General features: G+C 42.6%; 1 long non-coding RNA gene across 1 annotated transcript; it reads left to right on the forward strand.

The window, feature by feature from the left end:
* Positions 1-218: 218 nt before the first annotated feature.
* LOC309586129 lies at positions 219-9,794 on the forward strand. Its single transcript, XR_014227342.1, has 3 exons — positions 219-618; positions 3,235-3,341; positions 9,358-9,794. It is a non-coding gene; the product is annotated as an uncharacterized lncRNA (long non-coding RNA).
* Positions 9,795-16,844: the final 7,050 nt, after the last annotated feature.

Raw genomic sequence — 16,844 nt, forward strand, 5'->3', positions numbered from 1 at the left:
AGAGAACATTTTATATAACCGACTTTGTGGATCAAGGAGAAAGGATGTAAGCAATCCCTGTAAGTGCAGGTTTGGAACTAGGTGTAGGACATTAGGCCTAAAGTTTGGAAACTGTGCTCCTTTCATTTTGTTCCAATCCCAGCTTTGCTGGGTGAGTCAGAGAAAGGCTGGCAAGCAGCCGTGTGAGAGACTACCTCACAGGAGATAAGGGAACACCGAATACCTCTAGCACCTTGGTTTCATCACTACTTAGAATGAAATTGCAGTGCAGGAGCCTACCCCAGCTTTTCCATGGGCTGACTTCTTGCAGGACTCTGCTGTTAATTAGGTTTGCAGGGCAGGATAGAAGAGAGAATTTATTGAAGGCTCCAGATATGGAGATTGAGGAATTTGAATTTGGTCTGCAGGAAAAAGGGAAGAAAAATATGAGTGAGAAATTATTGTGCTAGAAAGATTGCTATGCAGAGCCACATAAGACTGCCAGTGGAAGAGAAAAAGACAAAACACAAAGTAAAACTGGCACGTAAGGAACTCAGAAGAGGAAGGGAGAATTATTTTGCTTCATTTAAGAAGAGTTTTTGGGGCAAGGATCATGCTTTTTTACCCTTTCCTACCTAGGTGAGTAAAACTCTGTTGTCGATTCTATTTACATACTTATTTTTCATGCTATTAAGATTAAACTAGGAGTGGAGATCTCCTGTCCTAGGCATTGTGTGGGTGAGGAGAAGAGGACAGTCTCACCCTGAATTGCTTGCAGTCAAAACAGACAAGACAGGCAAAAACTAGAGAAAGGTGATAAAACAAGAGATCCACACCAGCAAACCCTATGGTACCCCTGGTTTCAATGGGGGCAGGGACAGGAATGTGATAAGGGAAAGACAAAGCAAATGGAGGAGTGAGAGGAGGGCAGACAGGACAGGGAGTGGAATCATCAGAGGCAAGTCCAGGGGAGACTAGGGATGAAGAGCCTTGGATAAGGCTTGTGCATCGCAGCAAACAGCTGCTTGGCACCAGCTAGTCAAAGCTGTAGAAAATATTATCAGTGTCCCTGAGGCTCATCTCATGTTTTCTCTGGCTGTTGGCACAAATGACCAGTCATGTCCCTGAAAGCCACACTTCTGGAAGGACAAGAGGTCCCTGACCTACTGACAGATATAATATTTCTCTTGCGCATTTCTAAATATGGAAAGAATGGGAAACATTTCTGTCTGTGTATCTTTTTCTCCAAAAAAGGGGGTGTTAAATCAGGCAAAATTACATGGAAATACCTAGAAAATACTTGAAATTGTTTCAGTAATGGAAAAAAAATAAAGGAATGTGCTTATTTAAGTTCAAATATTTTACTTTGAAATTTTTCAACAAATATTACCTGGATTTATTTTTAAATTAATTGGATTAAACTTTACCCTCATTTTATTGGGCCTTAAATTATTTTTTAAAATACTGACTAAGCCTGAAAAGTCACTAAATAGTGTCCTGTATGCAACATGAGCCTAGAGTTATTTGACAGCAAATGAAAGAATGCAATGAAAAGTTTGTGGCTGTACTAAGTAAAGCAGTCAGCATTTATCATTAATACTATCATTAACCTCTTAACAAATTATTTTGCATACCACACTGCTCTTCTTTTTCTTTCTTTTTAAGGCGATGTAGACAAATGTACACCTGATTAATTGATTCAGAAAATTCTGCTTGTTCATCACCAGCAATACTTACTTACCCTGCTCTCAAAACAAAATTGAGCTTACTTTCAGTTTTTCAGACACTAGACCTTTTTGTTCAAACACTGGAGGAAGCAGAAATGGCTTTATGTTATTCTGCAGCTTAGCCATTTCAAGGTGAGAGCAAAAGGAGCTCTGGAGTTCATCTCTTTCAGTGGAAATTAACTTTCCAGAAGAGTTTTTGCATAGAAATGAGGGGTTCCTATGAAACATCTCAGAGTCCTCCACTTCCATGGTCTCACACAAGCAATGGGGGAGCCTTTAAGGAACCTTTTCCAGATTTGGTATGAGTTTAATGGTGAAAGACAATACCCCAATTTGCACCCAGGAATGAAATGGAAACAGAGCATGGCACAGACTGCATCCTTTAAGAAAGCCTGGCCAACAAGCCAGCAACAGCGTGCCACCCCAGCTGTAAGCAGTCCCAACCCACAGCCAAACTATGCAGGGCCTAAACTGTGCTCTGCACTTGGCACAGCAAATAAGCAATCTAATGGGCAGAGAATTTGCACACTGAATTTAGGTGTGGTGCCACAATGAGTACAACCATCATGGTCCTTACGGACTAAGGGAGTATGAAAATCACAGCCTTCACCTCAAAAGGTAATTGCTCACATATGATGCAAGTAATGTTTTGTTGATGCTTCCATTCATTTTAAAGGTATTGTTTAATAAACTTGGGCTTCATCACAATAGAAGCAAACTTTACTAAGGCATGGAAAGAGAGGCACAGCACCTCTGCGAGTAAGACTTAAGAGCCCTTCCACTATGAACATCTTAGGAATGGGGAGAAGAGGTCACCCAGGCCCAGGTGAAGAATGTGACATAACTTTGAACAAGAACAAGAGGCTTTTAAAGTTGCAGTCTGGAGTGCTACAGGAAGTCTTTCAGGCCAGTAGGAGTGTGAATGTGATATGTAGTTCATCAGGAAACTAATGAAGGGTTTAAGGGGAAGAGAGGCTTGAATGAAAAACATGGGGTTTTTTGGCAAACCAAGAGGGAACGATGAAGAAGACCATAGTGGAAACCACTGCAGTAATCATCCAACCACCCATGCATTCCTGCACCATATCCAGCAAGGGTTCCTTGCACAGTCTAATCAGGGAGATTCCATGACAAATGCCCCTTTTCAAATATGGGCCTGGAAAAGAAGCTTGGCTCTTGTGCTTGCCACAGAAAGACGGCAAGCAGAACCAAAAAACCTGTTTTGACTTCTGCAGGAATTTTAACAGATTTTGCCAATATTCCTTGCATGAGAGGAGTCCAGTAAGGTGACAAAATAGATTAATGCTGCCCAAGCTCCAAACACACTTCCCTCATGACTTTTCATAATTGCTGCTTGAAGTGTATATATAACTCTCTAACTTATCAGAGGTATGCACACACTTCTGCTCACCCACTTTCAGAATACTGAAGCCTTTAGTATAAAATGCATGTGAAGGTGGAAAATGGTTGGAGAAAATGAAAAAATTATGCACAGCTTCATTCTATTTATTCTGTTCATGTTTTGCAGCTTCAGAAGCTCAAAGAAGACGCTACTTTAGTGACTTCTCAGCATGCCAATGTTCAAAATTTCAGATGAGAATGAAGCAAATTATTAAAATTGAAATTATGGGAAATGTAAGTGCAACGTACAACACAATTACATACTGCCAAATAGATACTACCCATGGCCATTATTCTGGGAGGAAATGAAAAACACCTGGAGAACAATGCAGTCATTGGTCACAGCCAGAATGGCTTCATTAGGGGAAAATCCAGCTTATCAAACTTAATTTAGTTTCATGACAAGGTAACCCACCTAGGTGATCAAGGTCAGCCTGCTGATATAATCTTTTTGGATTTCAGTAAAGCTTTCAATACTGTCTCTCACAGGATCCTTCTGGACAAAATGTCCATCACACAGCTGGATAAACACATTGTGAGAAGGGTGAGCGGCTGGCTCATGGGTCAGGCACAGAGGGTTGTAGTGAATGGGGGGACATCAGAGTGGTGACCTCTCACTAGTGGGGTTACACAGGGCTCCATCCTCTGCTCTGTGCTCTTCATCATCATAAATTTCTTGGATGAAGGACTGGAAGGGATACTGAGCAAGTTCCCAGATGGTACAAAACTGGGAGAAGCTTTATGAGGAGCAGCTGAGGTCACTTGGTCCATTCAGCCTGGAGGAGACTGAGGAGAGACCTCATTGCAGTTACAAATTCCTTGTGAGGGGAAGAGGAGGGGCAGGCACTGATCTCTTCTCTGTGGTGACCGGTGACAGGAGCCAAGGGAATGACCTGCAGTTGTGTCAGGGAGGTTTAGGTTGGATATTAGAAAAAGTTTTTTCGCTCAGAGAGTGGTTGGGCACTGGAACAGGCTCCCCAGGGAAGTGGTGACAGCACCAGACTGACAGAGTTCAAGGAGTGTTTGGACAATACTTTTGGGTACACGGTGTGACTCGTGGGAGTGGTGCTGTGCAGGGCCAGCAGTCGGACTTGATGATCCTTGTGGGTCACTCCCAGCTCAACATAATCTATCATTCTGTGACTGAGCTTTTTCGTTTGCCAATCCTCAGAAATTGTCATTGTGAATTAACCTGACATTGCTGGAGTTTTATATTTTTCAGATAATATCTCTTCCACCTTTTTGCTGCCTATAACTTTACTTCATTCTTTCTTTAGGATCATATTATGTCTATCCTCTCACATAACAGGGTAACAGTCCAGATGTGCAACAGCTGATATCTTAGCTGACCTAAGCAAGGTATCTACAAATGCTGTCTTCTGCACCTGGTTCTGCTGTTTTAACTCACCTTGGAATTAATGGTGAGGAACAGGCAATGCCAGGACCCGTATCCCTTCATCCATACCCAGATTTCTAAAAGAATCCAAATGCATGCTGTCCTCAAGAACAGGAAAAGAAAGGGCTCCTTTCTTGCACTGACTGAAAAGGGAAGGACAGGGAGACCAGTTAAAAGACAAGAGAGGATACAATAGCTAAGACACTAGACACTTAAATTTTAAATACGAGAGAGAGGCACGGTGTCTTGGAAAAAAACAATTATCTTCCATGTTTCAGAAGCAGAAATATTTAGTCCCTGACACTGTGCTGCTATTCTTTTTAATTTTTTTCTATGTTGTATCTCTACAGTGTTAAAAATTAGACTTCTTCCTTTTTCTCCAAAAGAAAAACTGAATTTTTCAAAATAGAGATTAAAAAGTATCCAAAATGAAAAAATCTGGAATAAACAGAAGTTCTAATAATATATCTGGGCTCAGTAGAGGAATAACATGATCTAAAGAACATCTAATGACAATCAAAACCACATCTGCAGCTTTTTATTCATATATCTGCTAGGCTGAGAGAGGAATCAAAATTAATGCAGAATCTGAGCTCCATGAAGAACAAAAGGAATTTTTTCCATTGCCTTTTGTGAAAATTGGATTAGATCCTTTGTGCTCATAACAAAATAGCCAGTTGGTAGAATATCAGCTAGGCAAAAACCCCACAATAGGAACGCATGTACACTTGGTAAAACTGAGAGGCCCTTCCCATTTCATTTCAGCCTTGGGGGATTCATTCTAAATAATCTTATCTACAAGCAATTATAATTTTCCAGGCAACCACCACGTTGTAAGCATTGGGCATGAACTAAAGGTCTCAGAGGACAGAAGAGTGGGAAAAGAAGACAATCTGAGTGAATGACAAACTTATTCACATATCAGGAATCAGAAATTTCTTTGAGCATGTACAAGTTGGACTTTGTGTATATGTAACCAATTATCTTAATGCAGTTATTATATATAAGGTCATGACAGTATTAAATATGAAGTGCTACGGTACCACACCCAGGTGATATCACTGGCATCTAAAGGTCTGGAAATAATCTACTGCTTATCAGAGCTCTGAACAGAGCTGGATACTAACCTGAAGGAGGGGGTGGGGACTTGCAGGATGTCTCCTCTGACCCCATGAAAGACTCATTTGCCGCCTCAGGCAGTGCCAGTTGGAGAGGAGCCACCATTTCTGTTGCCTCTAAACCCTTCTGGTAAATCTATGCCTTTTGTCATTCTAGGCAGGATAAAAATGAATTTCCATTCTGCTTTACTCAAACCTGATCTTTCCTACCCTGTGACAACCAGTATTTTTGCAAAACTCAGTTTGCAGACAAATAGGTTATGTGCAGTCTCATGGCAATGTGCATTTTTCCAGGTTATCTCAGCAAAGGAAGGTATGGGATGCACTTCTTTAAAGCTGGAAATGTTTGGGTTGAACATTCAAAGTCTCTAAATCTGGAGGAGCATCACTGTGATGCACTGAAGTGCAGCCTAAAAATCTGTAGTGTGGTGGTGGTGATATTATATTTTCTAAATATTAATGAATGCAGTAATATTCCAGTAAAGTTCTCATTCTGTGTGTGAATTTTCAGGTTTTGGAAGGGAATGCCCTACTCTAAGGTTGCAGGCCTTTCCAAAAGGACATCTGCCTCCATTTATTCACAGTCTCTGCTTGCAACCTGAGTATTATAGAACATGTATGGAAAGAGGGGACGCTCAGATCACAGTTCTTAACTGAATCCCTTTCAGGAAATGATACAGAATTCCATTTTAATTCAGACTGAATCAGGATTAATTTTATATAGTGTTTTGTATGGTTTTGTGGTATTTATATGGGTCATTTATTCTTATTTCCAGTCTGATAACAAAATTAGTTTTATGAGATCTTGTCCTCAGATTAACCAAGTGTAGCCATGTACCTTTCACGGTTTCAGTAATACATGCCAAGACAGAGGGACAAGTTCTTAGTGTGATAATGGTTTATTTTGCTGCACGCTACTGTCTTGGCATGTTGAGATCTACAGTACACAGAATGTAAATGTTCTGTCTTTCCCATACTGATTATTATTTTAAAACGCTGCAAGATAATTGAGCAAATGTCAGAAATCACAAGACTACCTTCTTGTCAGGTGAAAGATTTCCTTCCTTTTTTTTTTTTTTTTAATTTGTTTTCCTGAATGGTCCATCTCTAGAGCACTATCTCTGTAAGTAAACACTTGATGGAGAAGTGAGGATTGTTTGAGAGAGTTCCAGAAGTTTGCAGATTTTCTGCATATTTTTCCTGTTGAGAAGACACAAATCTGCAGTTCTGAGTAATGTCAGGTTTGCAGGAGGTTTGAAAGGCCATCTGTAGTAAATGTGCTCTTTTCTGTCATGCATTTTCCCTTCCAGTGCTCTAAGAGGAGACATTGAATGCTTTGTGAGAATTTTCCTGAATTTCTGGTACTCATACTGGTCATGATTTTTCCAGATTAAATGAAACTAGTGATCATTTTGACCTTATGACCAGTTTTCTCAAGAACTGACAGTTGTATGTGCTCATCTCAATGCATCTCCTTAAGGAGAAATCAGTGAACTAATTTTAGTGGTACTCGTGTATGATGAGCAGATACTCTATTTGGAAGTACACCTTCCAAGTTCATGCTGAAGCCCAGACCCTCAAGAGAAATGATGTGTTTACCTTCATGAAACTGAGGCTTAGGGTCTAGGTGCTTATCCTGGCAAGTGTTTTAGACATAAGCCAGAGGAGTGGATGAAAACAGAGAATGATTTTCTTTTCCACTTTTAGATATAAGCATTTGAGCTGAGGAGAGAAGCACACTGGACCTTTCTAAGACATTCCTCTGCATAGCTTAAGGATTTATCTTGCTATTATAAGAGAGCCAAATGCATTTCACTATGTACTCACAAAGCATGGCCTTGGTTCTCACCTTGTGCTCTTTGGGAGCCCATGGCTTCATTTTTTTCAAGCCCAGTGATCTGTCTATTTCTACCTGAGGCTTCTGATGTGCCTCTGATAAGTTACAATTACAGATGAACAGGTAAAACAAGAATTCAAGGACATTGCTGAAATGCTGGGCTCAGCATCCCTACTCCTCCCTATCACCACCTTTGTTTTTCTACATTAAGAACATAATAACAGCTCAGAAATAAAATTCATAGACCCATGCTGTTCAGTCTACTTACCTGGAACTCATAAGTGAACCCGACTGCTTTTCATTTATATGAGAAAAAAGATCCTGTCCTCTCTCATATTAAATTTCTTTTTACCATGTCTGTTCCTTTTTATTGCACCTGCCCACATGCAGCATGCACTAAACCGGGTTCCATGAGTAAAATGGACTGAAACTAACTTGCAGAATAGGAAATGCAGCCAATCTCTCCCTCCCTGTTCCATCTTTCCATCTAGTTGGGCATGGATCCATAGGGATTTTACTGACATAAAATGAGAGTTAGTAGTATGCAATCAATGGGCAGAGGAGGATAGACAGGAAAGAAGGATTCTTCAAGCTATGTGCCTGTGTCAGGACCCTGGGAGGGTCCAGTCACAACCCCCACACTGTGGGGCCTCTTTCCTGCTCACCAAACCTCTGCAATTCTTTTTCTCACAAGACTGAAACACTGCTTGGTTTCCGGATGTAGCTGCGTGTTTATGCCTGTGCATTGAATAAGCGTGTGCAGGAGACCCAGTATTTCAGTGAGAAGGTAAACATTTGTGACCTCTACCTGGTGAGAAGTTCATTCCAGTAGCTCAACAGGGTTGTTTAAAACATAGTCATTGCTGGAATATGGGGACACTGCCAATTGCTTTGAAAGTAGGGGCTTTCCCCAAGAAAGCTGGGGTCATTGTGATACTGAACAGTACAGTGATGCAGATCCGAAACACAAGCATGAGGGCTCTTGCCCTTTCCTGCCACCACCCTCCCTGCTTTGTACACACATTCCCTGTCATTTGATGCTGCAGTCCTGTGACTGCAGAGCCTTTCTTCTCCCCCACATCCACACTCAGGTTTCACCTGGCTCTGTAACCTCTACCTCCACCAGGTCATGAAGGCTGAAAAAAATGCAAGTTGAGCTACATTGGTAGCCACAAACCAGCTCACTTATATAATAATATAGAATGGGAGCCCTGCAGAGCTCAGGTCAGTCTGTCTCCCAAGGGAATAGGGGGATCATCTGGTTACATGTCATTGTCACCTTTGGCGCCTTTTCATACAAACCCAGAGTTCAGCTGATTTCTGATAACTCCAGCTATAGTCCATGGGCAGGCAGTTCCTGCTAGGGGGTAGATACCAGCATGATTGTGAAGGCCTGCCTGATGAGCCCAGCTTCTCAAAGGCTGAAAGCAAAGTACACCTGTGTGCAAACAACAGGACTGAAAAATCTCAGATGATGCTGGCTGATTGCTTTTAGCTAAGTGATCCCAAGCAGGTGTCTTAGCAGCACTTACTCTTGTCCTTCTAAGTCAGCAAAGGAAGGCAGAAGGAGCCTGAAGTACTGAGAGCTCTGAAATGCATTCCTGCTACAGGCAGGAATTAGCAAGAGATCAAGTGTGCCCAAAGACATTCAGCGACATGAAATTCATGCAATATTCTTGCTGCTGCTCTCTGGATAGGCTGACACACCATGTGAACTGGCAGGCACATCTTCAGACCTTGTTGTTGATATACACACACACGTGTATATACATCTATCTAAACTTTGTATTTACTGCAAACAGAGCTCAGCAAATCATTTGCACTAAGTGCTTCTCAATGAGTATTATTGTTATCTTCTGTACACTGCTTACCCATTAATGCTTTTGCCATGTTCCCCAGATTCTTCAGTGTTTGGACAAATGATGTGTAATCAACAATGAAATTGTGCTACTGTCTTGGAGCTGCTTGGACAAGCTAGCCACACATCCTCTGAACCAAAAAAGAAGAAGGCAGACAAATGGCCAAGACTCCACTGTGACAGTAAGGTTGTCTGCAGAAGGAGAAAATAGTTTATGGGGAAGGCAGAGAGCAGTTTAAACTGATGCTCATTGAAGCCATCTTCCTATGCAAACCTCTGCTTCCTTTCTCAAATCCAGAATCAGACAGAGAAGACATCCTCTACCTTGAGACATGAGGAATCAAATACTGACTCTCATTTCTTGTTGCCAGGTGGGCTGGGGGAAAACAGAAGTGTGAGAAACTGACGATTGTAAGAAAGAGGAAATGCCATTTATTCATTTATTAAAAAATCGAACAATGACTACTTAAGAAAAAAATGTGTATTGGTTCCTTAGGTCTGTTCTCAAGTGCAGTTTCACCGATGGACTTGTTTACAGCACAAGCCACTCCGAGTACACTTTAAGAGCATTTAGGTCATTGCCTCGTCTGAAGTGCAAGAGCATCTTGAAGCAGTTTCCACAACAGTCTCATTCTCTGATCACGATGTCAGCTACATTTACAAAACTCAAGTGGCTGTAGAAACTACCTGCATGTACAGTTGGATTATGCATTATTAATCCATGCTACTGAAATTACCTAAGTCAGCTTGTAATATGTGCAGAATCTCACCTTGCAGAGAACAGAAAGAAAGATTGGCAGTGTTTATGGAAAGAGAAATAATCCCCAGATGTTTCTCTACAGCTGTCACTGCTAGCTGGGGAATTTTCTGTACAGTTCTCAGTTTACTTCCCCATAGCTTGCCATGGACTTTCATACTTGTGCAGCACCACAGACTTTCACCAAACCTTACACCACCTTTCTCCCAACGCTAGGCATAGTCCACAGCTCGCCTCTGATGAATTCACCACTTTTCCACACAGATCTGCAGTCCATTTTGTCACAGTCCCAAGAAAAACCCTACGGGTCAACTCTCTTAACCCTGGAATTCATCCTCAGCATATTTTCCCTTCAATTCATGCACAAGTCTCTACAGAGCTCTGCTCCCCAAGTCCTACCTCCGTCACAGCCCACTTGCCAGTCACGTCATTGCTAGAGCAACAGCTAGGTGCCGGGTTCTTGGGGTCTGTGTACTGCTGGCACATTTTTGAAGGTCATGATTCCTAGGTGTTTGGTTTGTGTGTTGCCAATTAAACAAGCCTCCAGTGAGTGTTCTGGGACTGCTTGAACAAAGCATTGGAGGACATGCCTGAGTTAGGAGAAGTGATGGCATTAAAGGCAACAAGGCTATTCACACACTCATAAATAAACATTTGTGCCACTGCTTGGCCGTAATGGGGCTGATTTCATTCAAAAATCAGCTTTACAGATTAAGCCCTTGGTGTCTGAACTTTTCTCCTGCTGTTTTTAATAGAAAATGTCCTCATTTAGAAACAGATCCTTCCCATGCACACCACAGGAGAGAGTAATTATATGTGATAGAAGTCATGACTTCTAAGAGGAGATATAAGGTATCTGAATTCCCTGCCTTCCTTATAGACCTATTCTTAGATCATTGCTGGTTTAATTAACTTTTAAATTTTAATTATCCTGTGGACTATAGTTCTGATTAAATGATCTGATGAACAAAACCTAGCCTTTAGGTCAGCATAGCAAAATTATTTTTAATGTAAGAGGGAGAAATTGCTCAATTTAACTACACATTTCCAAGTCCCTGTAGTCTGCTTTCACCACCTGATTTCATTAAATGCCACAGCTACTCCCAGTAAAACAGGTCATATGCACAGTGAAGGGAGATTCATGACTCTCTTAAGTCTTCCTGCAGTACCTCTATCATCATACTCAGTCCCTATGTAGTCATGCTGGCAACAGCAGTCAGGTCTCATGGGCTGAACATAAGACTAGGGAAGTAGATGATGGATGTCTTGCTTTTTCTCCCCTTTGCCATCTCTTCCCTTCTTCCACATGCCCAGTATCACAAACACCTGCAGAGCAGCACCTGCTGCTGAGGTCCCTTTCAGCAGTTGCAGCTGCTCAGTGGGTCACAGATCTGGTTGACCAGCTGCTTAAAGTATAGGGAGCTGGGATGTGTAGGAGAGGCTTTAACACCTGGGGATTTGGCATGTGAGACCACATTAGTGTGACTTGCTGCAAATTTGGTATGTGGGGGTGTGCAAACCAGGACAGCTTGTGCAGTCAGGGACAGAGAGGTCACGGAAAAAGAGTATGACAGGACAGAAAAGCATGCTGCTACATGCACTTGAGTCTTCTGGTCACCCTGCTCATTGTTCCTGATGTCACGTTCACAGATTAACCATATGCAAAGGTGTGGTGCTGTGTAGTGCCCACCCAGAGCAGCTGTGCCTGTGGAGGTGACCGATGCACAGGACAGTGTTTCCTGACACGATGCTGACAGTCAAGCAATATTTTTACAAGCCATCTACCTGTTTCCGGGAGTGTTGCCCTTGGTCAAGTCTTGATGAGTTCATCAGGAGCTGGGAGTGCTCCATACTAAAGCAAATTGTTCCACTTTGGGGATACCAGTTTTAAGGTTCCATAGATCATTTTGCTGGGAAGATTCAGTTAACCTAACAGAGATGAAAATTAGAACCTGGATCCCTCTTGCAGCTTTGCACTCTGGTTTTGCATGCCTCTGCATCCAAGACAGCCCTTCAGAGTTTCCTCCTCTGTAAGTCCAAGAAACAGGTGCTCCCAGGACGTGACTCCCCTTGGCCCCAAGTAAAAGGGGCCAAAGGGAGTAAGTAAAAGGCTGTAGTGGTGTGAGGAGTTGACAGCAGCCGCTCAGGTGTCCCTATCCCGCCCCTGCAGAGGCCCTGGCAGGGCAGCAGGGGTACAGGAGCTCAGCCCCTTGACAAACTCTAGCCACTATATCTTCCTTGATCCCAGTGGCAGCAGAGGCCAGGCTCTTAAGACAGTCGCCAGTTCCCAAGCTGGTTCACGGGGCACTCATTTACCTCCCCTTTCTCCTCCCACCACCACCCATCACTGGCAGATCCCATGCTCCCCCCGTCCCTGCCATGGGGATGCTGGGGGCATTAGAATCGCATCGCCACAGCAGCTGGCACTGGCCCTGGAACAGGCCAGACCCACATGTGGCCTTCTCCCTGTGTGCCCGTGTGGAGTGCAGCCCTGTGGCCTTTCTGAGAGCCCAGCAGTGCCTCCTTGACTCCTTGGGAGGCAGGGAGTCCTAACAGCCTCATGCCACTGTTCATGCCCCTCACCCAAATAGTTCCTTTTAATAGCTGATGTTGCGGTATTCTAGTTAAAATCATGGTGGCCAGAGGCATGGGTAAACTCACGAGCAAGTGACCAGGTGATTGAGACCAGAAAACACAGCCAGCGTGGCAGCACTCCAGGACAAGCCACCCTACAGGCAGCCCTACAAGGAGCTCTTTGTATTCGGCCAGGCAGCACCATCAACAACCCTGCCATGTGCCACACTCTCTGAAAAACAAGAGCATCTGCCCAGGCGTCAGAGCTCTGGGTTTTATTAGAGCATGCTGGTATTGCCGTGGGAGTTTCCCTTCCCGCCCCCCCACCCCGACCCCCCCACTTCTCTGTGTCTGTCCCTCCCCAGCACCCAGTCAGCACAGCTGCCCCAGTAGCCCCATCAGCCAGTCCAGCATGTAGCCACTGACTTCCCAGGCAGTTTGCAGATGATCAGCAGCATGGCTCCTCACTTTTGATAATTTCCAGCTTTTCAGCATTGCAACTTTAGCAACATTAACATAAGCTGAGTCCACCAGAGAGCCTCGTGATCAGTAACAGGGACAGCTTTTATTGCATTTCTTTGTCCTTTACTCATAAAACCATTGCCTTTTCATCTTCTTGATGCACTGCTTGTCAAGTTGCTGGTCAGGGATTGAAGGAAATGCCTACTTAGATGTCAGAGAAGGTGACATGGCTGTCAAACGTGCAGTCAATTGAAAATCACAGGGAGTGCAGGCTGGCTGCAAAGGCAGAGGGAAGTGTGCATACATTGTGACAAAAGTAATATTTCATCAGTTTGGAGGGAAATGTTAAATTGATTTAAATTATATTGAGTTTTGAAGGTGCTATACTGCCACTTATACTCACCTTTCTTCATACTTGATTCCAATCCTCACCTCTTGTTGCAGCACTGAAGATCTCCCAGACAGGAGATCAGTGATTTCCCAGACAGGAATACAGCTTTGCAAAACATCTGTGTAGAGCCTGATCCATCTGCTGTGTTTGCCTACTAGCTCTGTGTAGAATCATAGGATCATAGAATGGTTTGGGTTGGAAGAGAACTTAATGATCACCTAGTTCTGACCCCCTTCCACTAGACCAGGCTGCTCTGAATTCCAGTTCTCCAGCCTGGCCTTGAACATTTCCAGGGACAGGGCATCCACAACTTTTCTGGGCAACTTGTTCTACTGCCACATCACCTTAACTGTAAAGTATTATTTCCTAATATCAAATCTAAACCTACTCTCTTTTAGGTTTAATCCACTTAGGTTTAATCCCTCATCCTGTAACTACATGCTGCTCTTGTAAAAAGGTCCCTGTGTCTTTCCTTGTAGGCTCCCTTCATATCCAGATACGTAGGTTATAATCACATAGCTCAGGAAGTGTGAAGGGATCCAGGGGATGAAATATGAGAAAACTGTACTTGGTTTAAGGCTCCTTTTCTCTTCTTTGACAGTGTATAAAGTCATTAGTGTAAACACAAACAAGGCCAGCAGAAATTTCCTCAGCAGAAGTCTAACGGAACACTGCAATCAGACACAGAGCTACTGCTGAGCAATGGCTGCATGCCTTAGCTGACATGTGGCACTGAGCTAATGAAAGTCACGCTATTACCCTCCAAATGGTTGTCACTGAACTGAGAGCTTGTACAGTGGTAGCTTTCATGGCTAATAACTGAAAATAGAATCAGACCTCACATGAGCTGTGTAAATGTGCACTGTTTAAAATTAACTTCTATTACATGGTAGGATGGGTTATATTTACACCCCAGAAGCAGACAGCAAACATAATTATTACTATAATTATTTAGATTGCATTGCCTAGAAAATGATGTTTTAATTCTTTCTTCTTCTAAGTCTTTTTGAAATACGTAAGGGCACAGAAAACATGCATAAAAAGAACAAATGTGCCTTTTTAAATGAATGCACTTTGACCATCATGAATGGTCAGTAACAAGATTCTTACCCTGTAATGTTGGACATGAAAGTTATTTATCAATTTGCAACCTCTTAAATATATCTCTAGTATTTAGAGCGCCAGGATACAGCGATCTCTATGTATGATAGTACAGTGCAGATGATCCTCTCCCATGCCTTTCCACATGCTGATCAAATGATGTTCGCTGTCCTGAAACTGTATTTCATCCACATATTACCTCCATTCTTACCCACTCTTTCCAAGAAAAACAACAGAGAGCTCTGCATGGCTGTATTAACAGTGAGAAAGTGATGACTGGTTGCATGAGTCTGGACTTGCTCTGGCTCACAGCTGGCCAAACAAACCTCCCTGCATGCTGTAGCCTGCTCTTCATTGATGAATCACAAGCAGAAGTTGAAGAACTTAAAACCAATAAACCAGTTTCTACTAGCCTGCATTTCAACCTGTGATTTTAAGGGGAATATGTTGGAATGGGTAAAGTAGCTTGAGCCCTCCTCCTCTCATTAACTCCAGCTGGTATCAGGTGGTTTGTTCATGGCTTCAGGGCTGACAAGCTTTTCTATTTTTGTCTGAACTGCACCCTGAATATATTTTCCCCTTCAGTAGTCACAGAACTTGTTGGCTGATTTGAACCAAATTTGACAACCTTTGGATATATTGTTCCTGCGAGGTTCCTGCAGGGGTCACACGAACAGACTGCTATTGGAGGGGCCTATGAGTGAGGCTCAGACCTTCAGAAACTCTGGGTATTAGCTGCAGAAAGGAAGAGAAAGTCAGATAAAAGCACTGAGTACAAAACATCAAGTCAGTCTTCTTACAGAGATGTATCTCTTGGCTGATTTAACATAACAATATTAAGATTTTCTGTCCCCTCTCCTTGTACTTTTTCACCTTTCAGCTCCCCTCTAGAATAATGTTCTAGCAGTGAAAACCGTTGAGGGTTTCAGTCATGTCTTGAATTTGCTTCAAATCAAGGAGTAGGTTCAAAAGCTAAAGAGAAACAGAGTATATGCATACAGCTCACTTAGATATGTCCCATTAAAAAATAAAAGGCTAAAAACGTGACTGAAAGAGGCATGCCAATAATTCTTGGTTTACACCTAAGGTTTTGTTTTTGGTTTTTTTCCTTCTCACTGATAATTTCATTTGTGACAAAAGATTTTGTAAGAAACTAGGTATTTCTCATGGGCATCTTATAGAAGTGACCATATACTGAATATAATTTTAGGTTTCTTCTTCTGGCATAGCCTTTCTCTGTTTCTTTCTTATCCAGCTGTTTCTGAAAACTTTAATCTTCAAGTTCACAGAAGGGCTACCAGGCACAAGACCATGGCTGTTTGCTAGTCCTGGGATAGGCTCCTCACACAATGTAGTGGGGAGCCCTGCGTGCGACAGCGGATAACAGCAGAAGTGAAGACAAGCTGATGGAGCACTATGACAACCAAGCTCAAACTCCTGTATTCCAAATCTACTTACAGACAGGTATCTGAATACTTTCACTTAGTGTTCCCAGGCTTTAATTTACATTAGAAAGGCTGTGTCAGTGCTCTTCCTTCAAACACACTGAGTGGACATTACACTTTTCTTCAGTACCATGACTGATGTTGGCATTTATCGGGTTGTAAAATGTTCTTTTAACTGGTGCTCAGAAGAGTGCCAGAAGCAAAGATTTCTTCCTCTGAAGTTTAAATTCCCCCAGGCAGAGAAAGGACAATTAAACCTGTGTCAACTGACCACAACTCGGTTGGACATTTTAACCCTTTACCAGAAACATAATTATGTTTTTCTTGTCCAGCTATGTTTTAAATTGCATTTTGAGTGCAGTGTGCTCACACTGGGATATTCTTGAAACTCCAGCTAGATTAGGTTATTAAAGGGAGATAAGCAGAAAGAGTTCCATTTTCTTGATTCTTATAGGGAACAGAAATGAGACAGACTTCAAGATGCTCATCGCTGCCAGGGTACTTGCATGAGGAGTTTGGGCATTGTCAGGATGGGCCAGTGGCTGAGAAGGAGTTTGTGTGACTTTGTTTTAAAAGTTTACTTGGGTGGTGGGCTTAATGGCCCAAGAGAATCGTTTAAATTCCTGCATGTCCCAAAGACTACAGTTATATTAAGCATTGGTTATAATAAGTGTTTCAGATTTTTTGAGAAAAAGCTCTGTACCAGGTACAAGAACAACCAAGTACTGCACCCTGAAGACCCCTGACAATGAGGAATTCCAGCCTGCAAACTACAATCTGTGCTGAAGATTGTAGGGA

Source organism: Coloeus monedula, assembly GCF_965178545.1.
Source record: "Coloeus monedula genome assembly, chromosome: 2".
Taxonomy (NCBI): domain Eukaryota; kingdom Metazoa; phylum Chordata; class Aves; order Passeriformes; family Corvidae; genus Coloeus; species Coloeus monedula.